General features: G+C 35.9%; 1 protein-coding gene across 1 annotated transcript in view; it reads right to left on the bottom strand.

Moving 5' to 3' along the window:
* CPQ (carboxypeptidase Q) overlaps positions 1–13,109 on the bottom strand; it is a 193,165-nt gene that overhangs the window by 100,177 nt on the left and 79,879 nt on the right. The gene's annotated exons all lie outside the window — the stretch shown is intronic.

Consider the following 13,109-nt stretch of genomic DNA (forward strand, 5'->3'; position numbering starts at 1 on the left):
ACCCATCAGTCTATTCCTACCTTCCATTAAAGCATAAGCTAAAAGGCTCCCTTTTAAGATTACTCTTTCTTTACACCAAGGTCAAGGTCAATGGTTCAGATCCATGGACCAGCCAGCCACAAAAAAAGAAAAAAATATAAATATATATATTTTCTTATATTTCTGTATTTGTTTCAGGTGGTCTAATATTAACAAACCAGCCTTTCTCCTCCTTTCAGCCACAATAATAGCTTGGTGTTTCTCTCCTATAGAAGTGACTCCATTCTCCACATACACAAACACGATGATCCAGTCTTATCTATAACCACATTCTTGGAGTGACTCTTTTGTTGTGATCATATTTCAGCTGACTGATTGCTTAGAGAAACTGCATAGCAAAGTGATTAAGAAAGAAGCTATGGGGCCAGCCCCATGGCCCACTCGGGAGAGTGCAGCACTGGGAGTGCAGTGTCACGGGTTCGGATCCTATATAGAAACAGCCGGTGCGCTCACTGGCTGAGCGCGGTGCGGGCGACACCAAGCCAAGGGTTGTGATCCCCTTACCGGTCATGAAAAAAAGACAAAAAAAAAAAAAAAAAAAGAAAGAGGCTATGGAGCAAGACTACCTGGGTTCAAATCTGGGTTATGCCACTTATTGCTAGTTGACCTTAGTCAATAATACCTATTTCAAAGAGTTACTTTGCAGATTCAATTAATTTACACAAGTAAATTACTTACCCTGGAACATAGCAATCACTCAATAAGTGCTAAATATTTATTTTATTAACTTGCCTATTATATTGTCTCTGAAGAGACTATCTAATCTCAAGTCATTCATACCATCTAAGTACACCCTCTATGGACGTATCTTAAATGTTGACTACAAATTTTATTATTCACCAAAAGAGAGACAAAGGACTTATGAACCCAGAACCTGAAATACAGAGATCTTGATTCTGAATCCCTGCTCTGAAATGCATGTAATCCACTCTAACTTCTGGTTCAGGCTCTAGTCACATAATCTAGGTCAAATCCTGGTTCCAGCATTCTCTACTTGCATGAAAACAAGCAACTTAGATTACCTGTCTGTTTCTCAGTTTCCTCATCTTTAAAGTAGAGAATAATATTAGTAGTGACTTCATAATATTGCTATGAGGAATAAAAGAGATAGTGTATATATAAAGAATTTAAGACAGTGTTTGGCACATAGTAATTACCTAGTAAACGTTAGTCATTGTTATTATTTCTTTAGTGTTAATTTTTCCCACTGAGTTGGTAGAGTGATTAATGACCAAAATTACCTGGCAACATGTAGGAAGACAATGTAAATATTTATTATTCATATTACCTTACGTGATGTCTGAGATTCAACAAACTCTCCTTGTTCTCAGACTCTCTTATTCAAGAGAAGGTCAGTATAACACTTTTTAATAGGCTCTTTTAAATAAAGTGTCTAGAGAAATGTATACTAATAAGTTATAGGTAAGTGTTGTTAAAGTGTGGACAATGAGCTTGGCATGAACCCATGGTTCCACTGTGGGAAATGGCACTAAAAGACATTTTCTAACTGTGGTTCTGAACTCAAGATATAAAAGCCCTCGAATCTGTTTCTGCAGTTAAGCATGTCTTCCAGTGGTGGTGCACCCATCACTGTTTAGCAGAAGGAGGCAAAATGAAGACTCAATAGTTTTATTTAGAATTCTGTACTTTCACTGCAGTAAAATTGTCCTAGAGGGACCAACCAGCTTAAACATCACCTTTCAGTCCCCATTTAACAGCCCCATCTGCAATTTAACAATAGCAAAGGATAAACTATAAAGGAAGCCATAAAACAGCAAAATAAGAACATTTAAAGATTAATATCAACCCTTCACAAAGTCTTCTAAAAATCAGAAAAGAGGGAACACTTCTGAACTCATACTGCAAGGCTACTATTACCGACATCAAAACCAGACAAAGACATCGCAAGAAGAGAAAACTACAGAACAATATCTCTTATGAATATAAATGCAAAAAAATCCTCAACCAAATACTAGCAAACTGATTTCAGCAAAATATGAAAAAGATTATACACCATGATCCAATGAGATTTATCCCAGGAATGCAAAGTTAGTTTAACAACTCAAAATCAATCAGTGTAACATACTATATTAATATAATAAAGGACTAAAACCATACAATCATCTCAGCAGATACTGAAAAAGGATTGAACAAAATCTAGCATCCTTTCATAATAAAAAAACATTACAGGTAATATCATACTTAATGGTGAAAGACTGAATGCTTTTCCCCTGAAATTAGGACTAAGACATGGGTGTTTGCTTTCCCTACTCCTATTCCACACTGTACTGGAGCTTCTAGCCAGGGAAATTATATAAGAAAAAAAAAAAAAAGGAATCCAAATTGGAAACAAACAAGTAAAACTATCTGTATTCACAAATGACATAACATAGTCTTATATATAGAAAATTCTAAGATATCCACAAAAAAACTATTAGAACTACTTAACAAGTTCTACTTAACTACTTAGCAAGGTTTCCAGATAAAAGATCAATATTAAAAAACTCACTGTATAGTAGCAAGAAACAATATAATACAATAGCTACAAGCAAAGAGCAATCTGAAAATAAAACTAAGTAAACAAGTCCGTGTACATTAATAACAAAAACAATAAACTACTACCAAACATTTAACCAAAGAAGTGTGAGATTTGTATACTGAAAACTATAAAATATTACTGAAATAATTTAAATATTTAAATAAATCCAAAGATGTCTGATGTTTATGGACTGGAAGACTTAACATTGTTAAGATGGCAATATCCCCCAAATTGATCTACAGATTTAATGCAATCCCTATCAAAATTCCAGCTAGTTTTTTTTTTTTTTTTTTTTTAAATGGACAGGCCGGCCCGGTGGCGCACTTGGTAGAGTGTGGCACTTGGGAGCGTGGCGGCGCTCCCACCGAGGGTTCGGATCCCATATAGAGACCGGTCTGCTCACTGGTTGAGCGCGGTGCGGGCGCGACACCGAGGGTTGCGATCCCGTTACCGGTCATGAAAAAAGACAAAAAGGAAAAAAAAAATGGACAAGCTGATTCTAAAATTCATATGGAAAAGTAAAACACTCAAAATAACCAACACAAGTTTGAAAAAAATAGAACAAAGTTGGAGAACACCTCCAAATTTCAAAACTTACTACAAATCTACAGTAACCAAGGCAGTGTTGTACTAGAATAAGAATAGATAAATAAATCAATAGAATAGAATTAGGAGTCCAGAAATAAACCCTCAAAGGAATGGTCAATTCATTTTCAACAAGGGTACCAAGACAATACAATGAAGATTGAAAAGTATTTTCAACAAATGGTGCTGGGCCAACCAAATATTCACATGCAAAAGAATAAGGTTGCATACCTACATCATGCCATATACAAAAATTAATTGAAAATGAATCATAGACCTAAATGTAATAGCTACAACTATAATACTTCATGACCTTGGGAAAGGAAATTGTTTCTTAGAAACAACACCAAAATCACAAGCAACAAAAGAAAACATATTGGGCCAGCCCGGTGGCGCACTGCTACAGTGCGCCGCTTGGGAGCGCGGTGGCGCTCCCGCCAGGGGTTCAGATCCCACATACAGACCGGTTCCCACTCACTGGCTGAGCAAGGTGCAGGCGCGGCACCGAGGGTTGCAATCCCGTTGCCGGTCCCGGTCCGGTACAGGCGCGACACTGAGGGTTGCGATCCATTGCCAGACACGAAAAAAGACAAAAAAGGAAAAAAAAAAAAAAAACATAGATACAGTCACCCATCAAAATGTTAAATTTCTGTGCTTCAAAGGTCACTATCAGAACTAAAAAGACAATCCATAGAATGGGAGAACATTTTTGTAAATCATATATCTGATTAGGCACTTGTATCTAAAATATATAAAGGGTTCTTAACAACTCAATAAAAAGACAACACAATTAAAAAATAGGCACGGAATCCGAATAGACATTTCTCTTAAACACACAAATAGGTTATAAGCACATAAAAAGATGTTGAACATCATTAACCATAAAGGAAATGCAAATCAAAACCAAAATGAGATGCCACTTCACACCCACTAGGATGGCTATGATCAAAAAAAGACAAAAACAACTATTGGAGAGCATTTGGAAAAACTTGAACCCTTGTACACTGCTGGTGGGTATGTAAAGTGGTGTAGCTACTTTGGAAAACAATTTGACAGCTTCTCAAAAAGTTAAACACTACAGTGGTCCCCCCTTATCCACGGAGGATATGTTCAAAGACCCCTAGTGGGTGCCTGAAAACATGGATAGTACCGAACTGATTGCTGTTAATTAGAAGACATTTCTGTTCATGTCTTCCACCCACAAATTTAATGCCTCTTCCATCTTAACTGAACATTTATCATGCACTGTAACCATAACTTTTGCAGTGTGTGGTGCCACAGAAAAACCACCATGAGTTTCTTTTCCTTTTCACAATTTCATGGATAGAAGATTCCTTCTTACCGCAGATCATAATGACCATAGCACATGGTTTTTTCCTTCCCTTATTAAGTCAAAAACTTTCACCTTTTCACTTAAAGGAAGCACTTCACAGCTTCTCTTTGGTATACGTGAATTGCCAGCATCACTGCTCTGGTGCTTTGGGGCCATTATGAAGTAAAATAAGGGTTACCTGAACTCAAGCACTGTGATACTAATACTGGGACAGTCAAACTGATCTGATAACCCAGATAGGTACTAAGTGAATAATGGGCAGGGAGTGTATACAGCATGGAGATGCTGTACGAAGGAAAGATTCATGTTCCAGGCTGGACAGAATGGGATGGCACCAGATTTCATCATGCTACTAGAACGGTGGCAATTTAAAGCTTATTAACTGTTTATTTCTGAAATTTTCCATTTAATATTTTTGGACTGTGATTGGTGGGTAACTAAAATCTCAGAAACCAAAACTACAGATAATGGGGGACCACTGTATTTACCATTCTACTCCTTTGTTTATACTCAAGAGAAATGAAAATATACATCCACACAAAAACACACAAATATTCACAGCAGCATTATTCATGATAGTGAAAAGATGGAAACAATCCTAATATTCATCCACTGATAAGTAAACAAAATGTGGTATAGCCATAAAATAGAGTATTATTTAGCAATTAAAATATGACATTCCACAATGTTACTGAAGTTATTAACCAGCTCTAGGAGTTTTTTTGATAGAGTCTTTAGGTTTTTCTATATGTAGTATCATGTCATCTGCAAATAGAGACAGTTTGACTTCATCTTTTCCAATCTGTATTCCCTTTATTTCTTTCTCTTGTCTGATTGCTCTGGCTAGTACCTCCAGTACTATGTTAAATAGAAGTGGTGAGAGTGGGCATCCTTGTCTTGTTCCTGTTTTTAAGGGAAAGGCCCTCAGTTTTTCCTCATTCAGAATGATGCTGGTGGTGGGCTTGTCATAAATGGCTTTTATTGTGTTGAGATACTTTCCTTCTATACCTAATTTGCTGAGAGTCTTTATCATAAAGGATGTTGAATTTTCTCAAATACTTTTTCAGCATCCATTGAGATAATCATATGGTCTCTGTCCTTGAGTTTGTTGAAGTGATGTATCATATTTATTGACTTTCGTATGTTGGACCATCCTTGCATACCTGGAATGAATCCCACTTGATTATGGTGTATAACTTTTTTAATGTGTTGCATATTCTGATTGCTAATATTTTGTTGAGAATTTTTGCATCTATGTTCATCAAGAGACTAATACCATAATATACAAGGAACTCAAGCAATTACACAGTAAAAAAAAAAAAAAAAACAACCCAATTAAAAAATGGGCAAAGGAGCTAAATAGACATTTTTCAAAAGAAGACATACAAATGTTCAACAGGTACGTGAAAAAATGCTCAACATCACTAGTCATCAGGGAAATGCAAATTAAAACTATACTGAGATACCACCTCACCCCAGTTAGACTGGCTATAAGCAAAAAGACAGTGAAAAACAAATGCTGGTGAGGGTGTGGAGAGAAGAGATCACTCCTGCACTGTCGGTGGGACTGTAAGTTAGTACAACCACTATGGAAAACAGTATGGAGCTTTCTCAAACAACTACAGATAGATCTTCCATAAGATCCAGCAATCCCACTTCTGGGTATATACCCAGAGGAATGGAAATCATCATGTCGAAATCATCATATACCTGCATTCCCATGTTCATCACAGCTCTGTTTACAATAGCCAAGACATGGAACCAACTTAAATGTCCATCAGTGGATGAATGGATAAGGAAAATGTGGTATATATACACCATGGAATACTACTCTGTCATAAAAAAGAATGAAATTCGCCCATTTGCAACAACATGGATGAGTCTGGAGATACTTTTGTTGAGTGAAATAAGCAAAGCACAAAGGGATAAATGCCACACGTACTCACTCATAAGTGGGAGCAAAGAGAGAAAGAAGGAAGGAAAGAAAGACCACAGTGGTGAATAGGACTTATAGAGGGAGAGAACATACTTTAGGATACAAAGTGGAGTTGGGGGAGGGGAAGAAAGAGGGGGAGGGAGGTTGGGGATAATTGGGTGGGGGACACGGAGTTAAAATGCAATTTGTGGTAATGGGCATGCTGCCAGTATGAATCCGGCCTTCACATCTTGGGCACAAAGGGTGACAATCAGCTCTGTATCTCATGAATATTCATAAACAATAAAAAAATGACATTCCTGTAGATGCTATAACATGGATGAACCTTGAAAACATTATCCTAAGGAAAAGAAGCTAGTCACAAAAGACCACATATTGTAAGAATCCATTTACATGAAATGTCCATAACAGGCAAATGTATACAGATAGAAAGTAAATTTGGGGATGCCTAGGTGGGGGAAAGGGGACTGGAGAGTGAATGTTAATAGGTGTGAGGTTTTTTGGGGGTATAATTAAAATGTTCTAAAATTAGATAGTGATGGTAGTTGCACAGCTCTGTGAATATACCAAAAGCCACAGAATTGTGCAAGTTAAAGAGATAAGTTTTATGGTATATAAATAATATCCCAAATAAAACTTCTATTATAAAAATTAAAATGAAAATTTAATTTTTCAGAATTTTCTTTAAGGAGAGAATCCTGGTATCTTTCTCATTCAAAAATCATGCTTTATGGACCTGGCTTATGAGATGTATAGAAACAAAGACTGTGTCTGTGCCTACAAGACAGTGTATACCCAAAATATAAAATGAAAATGTAGAAATGTAAGTCTTAAATCAGTTTTTCAAATTTCATTAAATTTTTTCTTTATCTTATGAAAAGTGATATAATTTGAAACCAGCTGAATATTTTCCTTGTATCTACACAAAATAAATGCAATGTTTAAACAAATAAGTTTGAAATTTCCCACCTGATTACCACATATCAATCAAACTCCCTTAATGCTAGTCACTTTGACTAGCTCTTTATAAAGATACCAGGCACTTTATGTTTCTGAGTATTTCAAACTTTGCAAAGCTCAAATCAATCCTTGAAAGTGGTTGTTAGCTTATATGTTAAATATCTAACAAGAGGACAATTAAGTATCTCTATGAGAAATATGTAGGTTTTCTATACGCAGGGGCATATAATGCATTGACTAAAAAAAAATTATTCATAACACTGTGAAGCCTTGGAATGCTTCCTAAATAAAGGGTCTGGAGGTGGGCATAGCTGGGAAAATTGCAAGCTTTTGAATCTACAGTCTTTTGTTTCTATTACTTTTTTTTTTTTAAAGTTCATCAGCAACTTTAAAGTTCATAAGCATCTTTTTTTTTCCCTTTTTGTCTTTTTTACTGACCAGTAACGGGATCGCAACCCTCGGTGTCGCACCGGTACCAGGGACCGGCAACGGGATCACAACCCTCGGTGCTGCGCCTGCACCGCGCTCAGCCAGTGAGCGGGAACCGGTCTCCACATGGGATCCGAACCCTCGGTGGGAGCACCGCCGCGCTCCCAAGCGGCGCACTCTCCAGTGCACCACCGGGCCGGCCCATAAGCATCTTTTTAAAGTTCATAAGCAAATGAGTACTTGTTCTTTTATTAGAAAGTCTTGTTTGATTTAAAAATCAGCTTGAAGATAACTCTCTTGGAAAATTTTTAATTGACTTTATTAACTTTTTTTTTTGATCTAGCACCTTAGGAGTAAATTCATCTCAAACTGTTAAATTGTCATTAACAATAAGACTAAATTCATCTCAGACTTTTACACTATCATTAACAACACAAAAGCAAAAAGTTTCATTTTCACCATAATTTCACAGAAAGGAAACAGTAAAATATTACCAATACTCACAGTTTAAAAAAAAAAAAAAAAAGCCTGTACAAGAGAGAGGAGGTAGGACTAAGTTTCATTTCCTAACTTCTATGATTCAGATGAAATGGCAGAAGAGAGGCAGGAAAAAGTCAAATTTTTCAATTCTATTCCATATTGATGACAGACTCCACATGAACAAAACTCAACTGACATGTTTAATATCATATTTTCACCTACAGATCTCAGTAAAGAGACTATTACAAATACAGTGTCAGAGAGATGCAGCTTCTTCCAAAACAGAGAAATGCAGCCACCTCCACAAGAGTGTGAGAACGAAGGAAAATGGTCAAATTTCTGCAGGAAATAAGACTGTTTGGTTTTTAACATCCACAGCAGATAAGGAAGGACTTGAGCTTTTTTCTCTAAAACACAAAAAATGAAAAGAAGATTCAAAGATATAAGGAGGTAACCACCTATGAAATAAATATAAAAGAAAATTAAAAACAGCTAAAATTTCGTACTTAATATTTTGTCAGCTAGAAAGTATTGCATAAACATTAGTTTTCATTATTATTATATATTTCATAACACGAAGTAATTATCATAAAATATATTAATATCCTTGTTTTCCTTTGATTTTGCTCTTCTGTATGTTACAATTTCTACTTACTTATACTTGTTTCATCTTAAGAAAAATGTGTTTATGTGGAGCACTATTAAGCAAAATAAAAACTTAGCTTGGGATAACAAAAATGTTAAAATGGATGACTTGTTTAATAAAGATGATGATAATGATAGAGCTATGAAGGAACATAAAAATCATTTGGTAAGTGCAGATTGTAACCTTAACCAATGAAATGCTCTGTCTGTATTATCAACTAAATATTGTTCTCAGCTTAAGCTCCAATGGAAAACAATTGTAACTGATTAATGAGACTGGAATGTATTAGATGACGGTGATCATCTAACCCAGATCACTGTCTTTTCATCCAGAAATATCCTAAATTTCTACTATTAACTCTGTTAAACTTTGACACTCTCTCATTACCCTCAGAGCTCTAATATCCTCCTGTTAGAACAGAAATGAACATATAATTCTGTGTGTTCCACAGAATACTAGGCCTATGAAACCTTGTTAGGGGGAGAAGATTCATGCTTAAATAAATTCATAAAACACTGAGTACTGTTTCCCCATTTTAAGGAGTCATGATGCACATTAGTCTATGATAGGCTCTGAGTAATAATGTAGTTAAGACCAAGAATTTCCCAAACTTAATGACCATAGAATCCTTTCTCACATAGCACTTTTAACATCTCATCAACTTATCTGAGAAATACATTTTCTGAAATGTTGATTGATCTCCTTTAAGGAAGACCAGGACAAGAATATGGTTTGTGACTGTCCCAGTACAACATATTAAAATAATGCTAGTAACAGTATTTGCCACCCACCCAGTGTAGAGATCTTTCTACTGGCTCCCATTGCCAGAAAGTAAATTCCAAACCTAAGTGTGGTATGAAGTCTTTTGTAATCTGGATGTGATTCGTTTCTTTTTCCATTCCCTGCCACTCTGCACATGAACCCTACTATACTACCCAACACTGACTTCTCACCACTCTCAGAAGATGCCTTTCTCTGTACCAGCATGGAACCTCAACACATGCTGCTGCCTCGGTCTGAACTGTTCCCTTCCCCATAGCAACACCTGCACATTTTCCATCGAGGTTCAATTGAAACAGCCCTTTCTCTGTACAGCCTTCTGCAAGCCATCTGGGCAGAGTTGGAGTCTCACTCCCCCACGTACCTCTGCTTCCCCTTCCATACCACTGTCTATAGCCCCTTCAGTACGTTACGTTGTGATCGTGTGTTTAAACATCCCATAATAGATACAAGCTCCCCAAAAGTTAAGACCATGTCTAATTCTTCTTTGTATAAGAAGAACTTATAGATTCTATCATAAGTGTTTATTTTTTGTACCTTAACTTTAAGTGTTCAAATACATATACTTTAAGTATTTGAGAATCAAATGTATCCAAAGAATAAGCAATAAAAGTTTTAAAAATATGTGTTGCCTTGTTAGATTTTAAAACATATTACAAAGACCAATCATCAAAACACATATTATAACTAATAAATAGAATAAAATTCCAAAAAAATTAATTATTATGAGAAAAGCTAGAAAATGCAGAAAAGGAAAAAAACTATATAATAAATATAATTGCATATATTTGAAAAATGTAAACTATAAGGAAGGACATATATGGAATAAGTTGAAATTAACTTTTCTTTCAAAATAAAATGTGATTTTAAAAAGATTCAAAAATAATATAACACAATAGCATATAGAAAGGATATGACATATGCAACTAATTAAAACTTAATATATAAAATATTTTGAAAAGAATTGACAAAAACTATACCTAGATTCCACATGGTTAGAGGTTATCACAAAATAACAGTGATTCATCCAACACAATTCCCAAACACTTTCTCATTCATTTTCCTCTACATAGAAGCTAAATAGCTAGATGCCTAGTCTTCCAGCTTCCATTGGAAATAAAAATTGGGCATATGATGTGGTTCTTAGGGCTTTGGACTCTGAGTGGAACTACACTATCAGTTCTCCTGGGTCTCCAGCTTGCTGACTGCAGATCTTGGGACTTTTCAGCCTCTGTAATCATGTGAGCCAATTCTTTATAATAAATATCTCTCTTTCTCTCTTTCCATACATACGTGTGTGTGTAAGTGTACATGTACAAAGATACTTCAAAAAGTTCATGGAAAAAATAGAATTAAAAGAAAATACTAGGGCCGGCCCGGTGGCGCACTGGAGAGTGTGCCACTTGGGAGCGCGGCAGCGCCGCTTGGGAGCGCGGTGGCGCTCCCGCCGAGTGTTCGGATCCAATGTGGAGACCGGTTCCTGCTCACTGGCTGAGCGCGGTGTGGGCACAACACCGAGGGTTGCGATCCCGTTGCCGGTCCCTGGTGCGGGCGTGACACCGAGGGTTGCGATCCCGTTACCGGTCAGTAAAAAAGACAAAAAGGAATAAAAAAAAAAAAAAGAAAGAAAGAAAATACTAATATATACACACACATACACATACACACACCACAACATGCACAGGCTGTTGGTTCTGTTTCTCTGAAGAACCCTGACTGATACAACCACGATTAGTTGAATTTTCTTTAATTTGCAGCCAAATATATTTCCAATGTTTGCAGTGACCAAGGTAGATAAATCAGGGCATTATTTAAAATTATAAATATTAAGTCTTTCCTTTTACACATGTATAGCTTAATATCAAGTAAGTAAATCCAAATTAAAATTACAGTAAGAAGTCATTACATACCTAAATTAAAATAAAATCCAATATTGTATAAGACCTATAAAAATTCTTACTTTATTCTGGTTATTTTGCCTTGACAATATCATAAAAAAATAATAATAATTTGTACTAAGATGTTCTCTGTATCTCTGTGTATAAATGTGGAAACCTAGAAGAAATCCAGTAGAGAAACTTGAGGAGAGGTAATAGCAAAATGGAAGACTTCTATGGCATTTAAGTGGCCAAAAGCAATGCATGGAAACATGTAGATGAAATCATGTTAAATTAAAAGAACTGAACACAATATGCACATGATTGACCATGAATTTGCAGTGATGTAAACTGAGTTAATATTCACTTGGTTCTTTGAGGAATTCCAGTTGTCCTGTTAAACTGTAATCAAATGAAATGCAGCATTACCAATAAACAGAATTAAATTCTTAAAAATACAAGAGTACTTCAAAAAGTTTTTGGAAAAACAGAATTAAAAGACAATAGGAATCTTTCCATGAACTTTTTGAAGTACTCTCATGTGTGTCACAACCTGTAAAAAACCTGGAAGCAAATCTTGACAATCTGGCTTGAGTTATTCTCTTAACCTCTGTAGAATCTACACCATATTGCCAGTCATCACTCCAGTGATGATGATGACGATGATGATGATGATGACGATGATGATGATGATGATGACGATGACGACAACGACGACAACGATTACTGTTTATAGCAATAAATATGATTACTAACTATTGAATGTTTGTGGCATATACTCAGCTGATCGATTTCATACATTACCCTATTTGACCTGAATGTAATGTAAATTCTGATACAGGTGCCAATATACACATTTCTGAAGTGAACTGACAAACACAGAGTCTGTAAGCAGGTCAAGTGCTCTGGGCAAGAAATGGTGAACTTTGAGACGAGGCTTTTATTCTTCCCAAGTTTAAGGGAACCTGTTCAAGCCACACAGCACCTTTTAATCTTTTCATTCCTTCTGATGGGCAGACTGAAAGGAATAATATGTTATGATGTAAATCACTTGCACTAAGCCGGATAGATAACATGTGGTTTATAAATGGTAGTTATCGTCATCACTGTCCATGTTTTGTATATAGTTCTATATCAAAGTATCACACAGCACTGTTATTTATTTACATATTTTATACCCATTTACAAATCTTTATCTCTCCTAGACCATCAGCTCCATAACAAAGACATTATCTTTTTTACTTTTTTGTACCTAGTGTTTACAACACAATTTCTGGTCCATGAGAGGTGCTCAGAAAACATTTATTGAATTTTGATCCCCTGTGGCCTCTAACACCAACTTTCTTTCACTCATAAAATCACCTCTTTGACCTTTATTTTCAGTTTTTCTCCAGGCAAATTTTACCATTCACTGATCATGAATTATGTGTCAGAATAACACAGAGGGCTTGCTAAAACAGACTGCTGGGCCCAATCTCCAGAATTCCTGATTCAGTAGGTCCAGG

Source organism: Galeopterus variegatus, unplaced genomic scaffold, assembly GCF_000696425.1.
Source record: "Galeopterus variegatus unplaced genomic scaffold, G_variegatus-3.0.2 Scaffold2252, whole genome shotgun sequence".
Taxonomy (NCBI): Eukaryota; Metazoa; Chordata; class Mammalia; order Dermoptera; family Cynocephalidae; genus Galeopterus; species Galeopterus variegatus.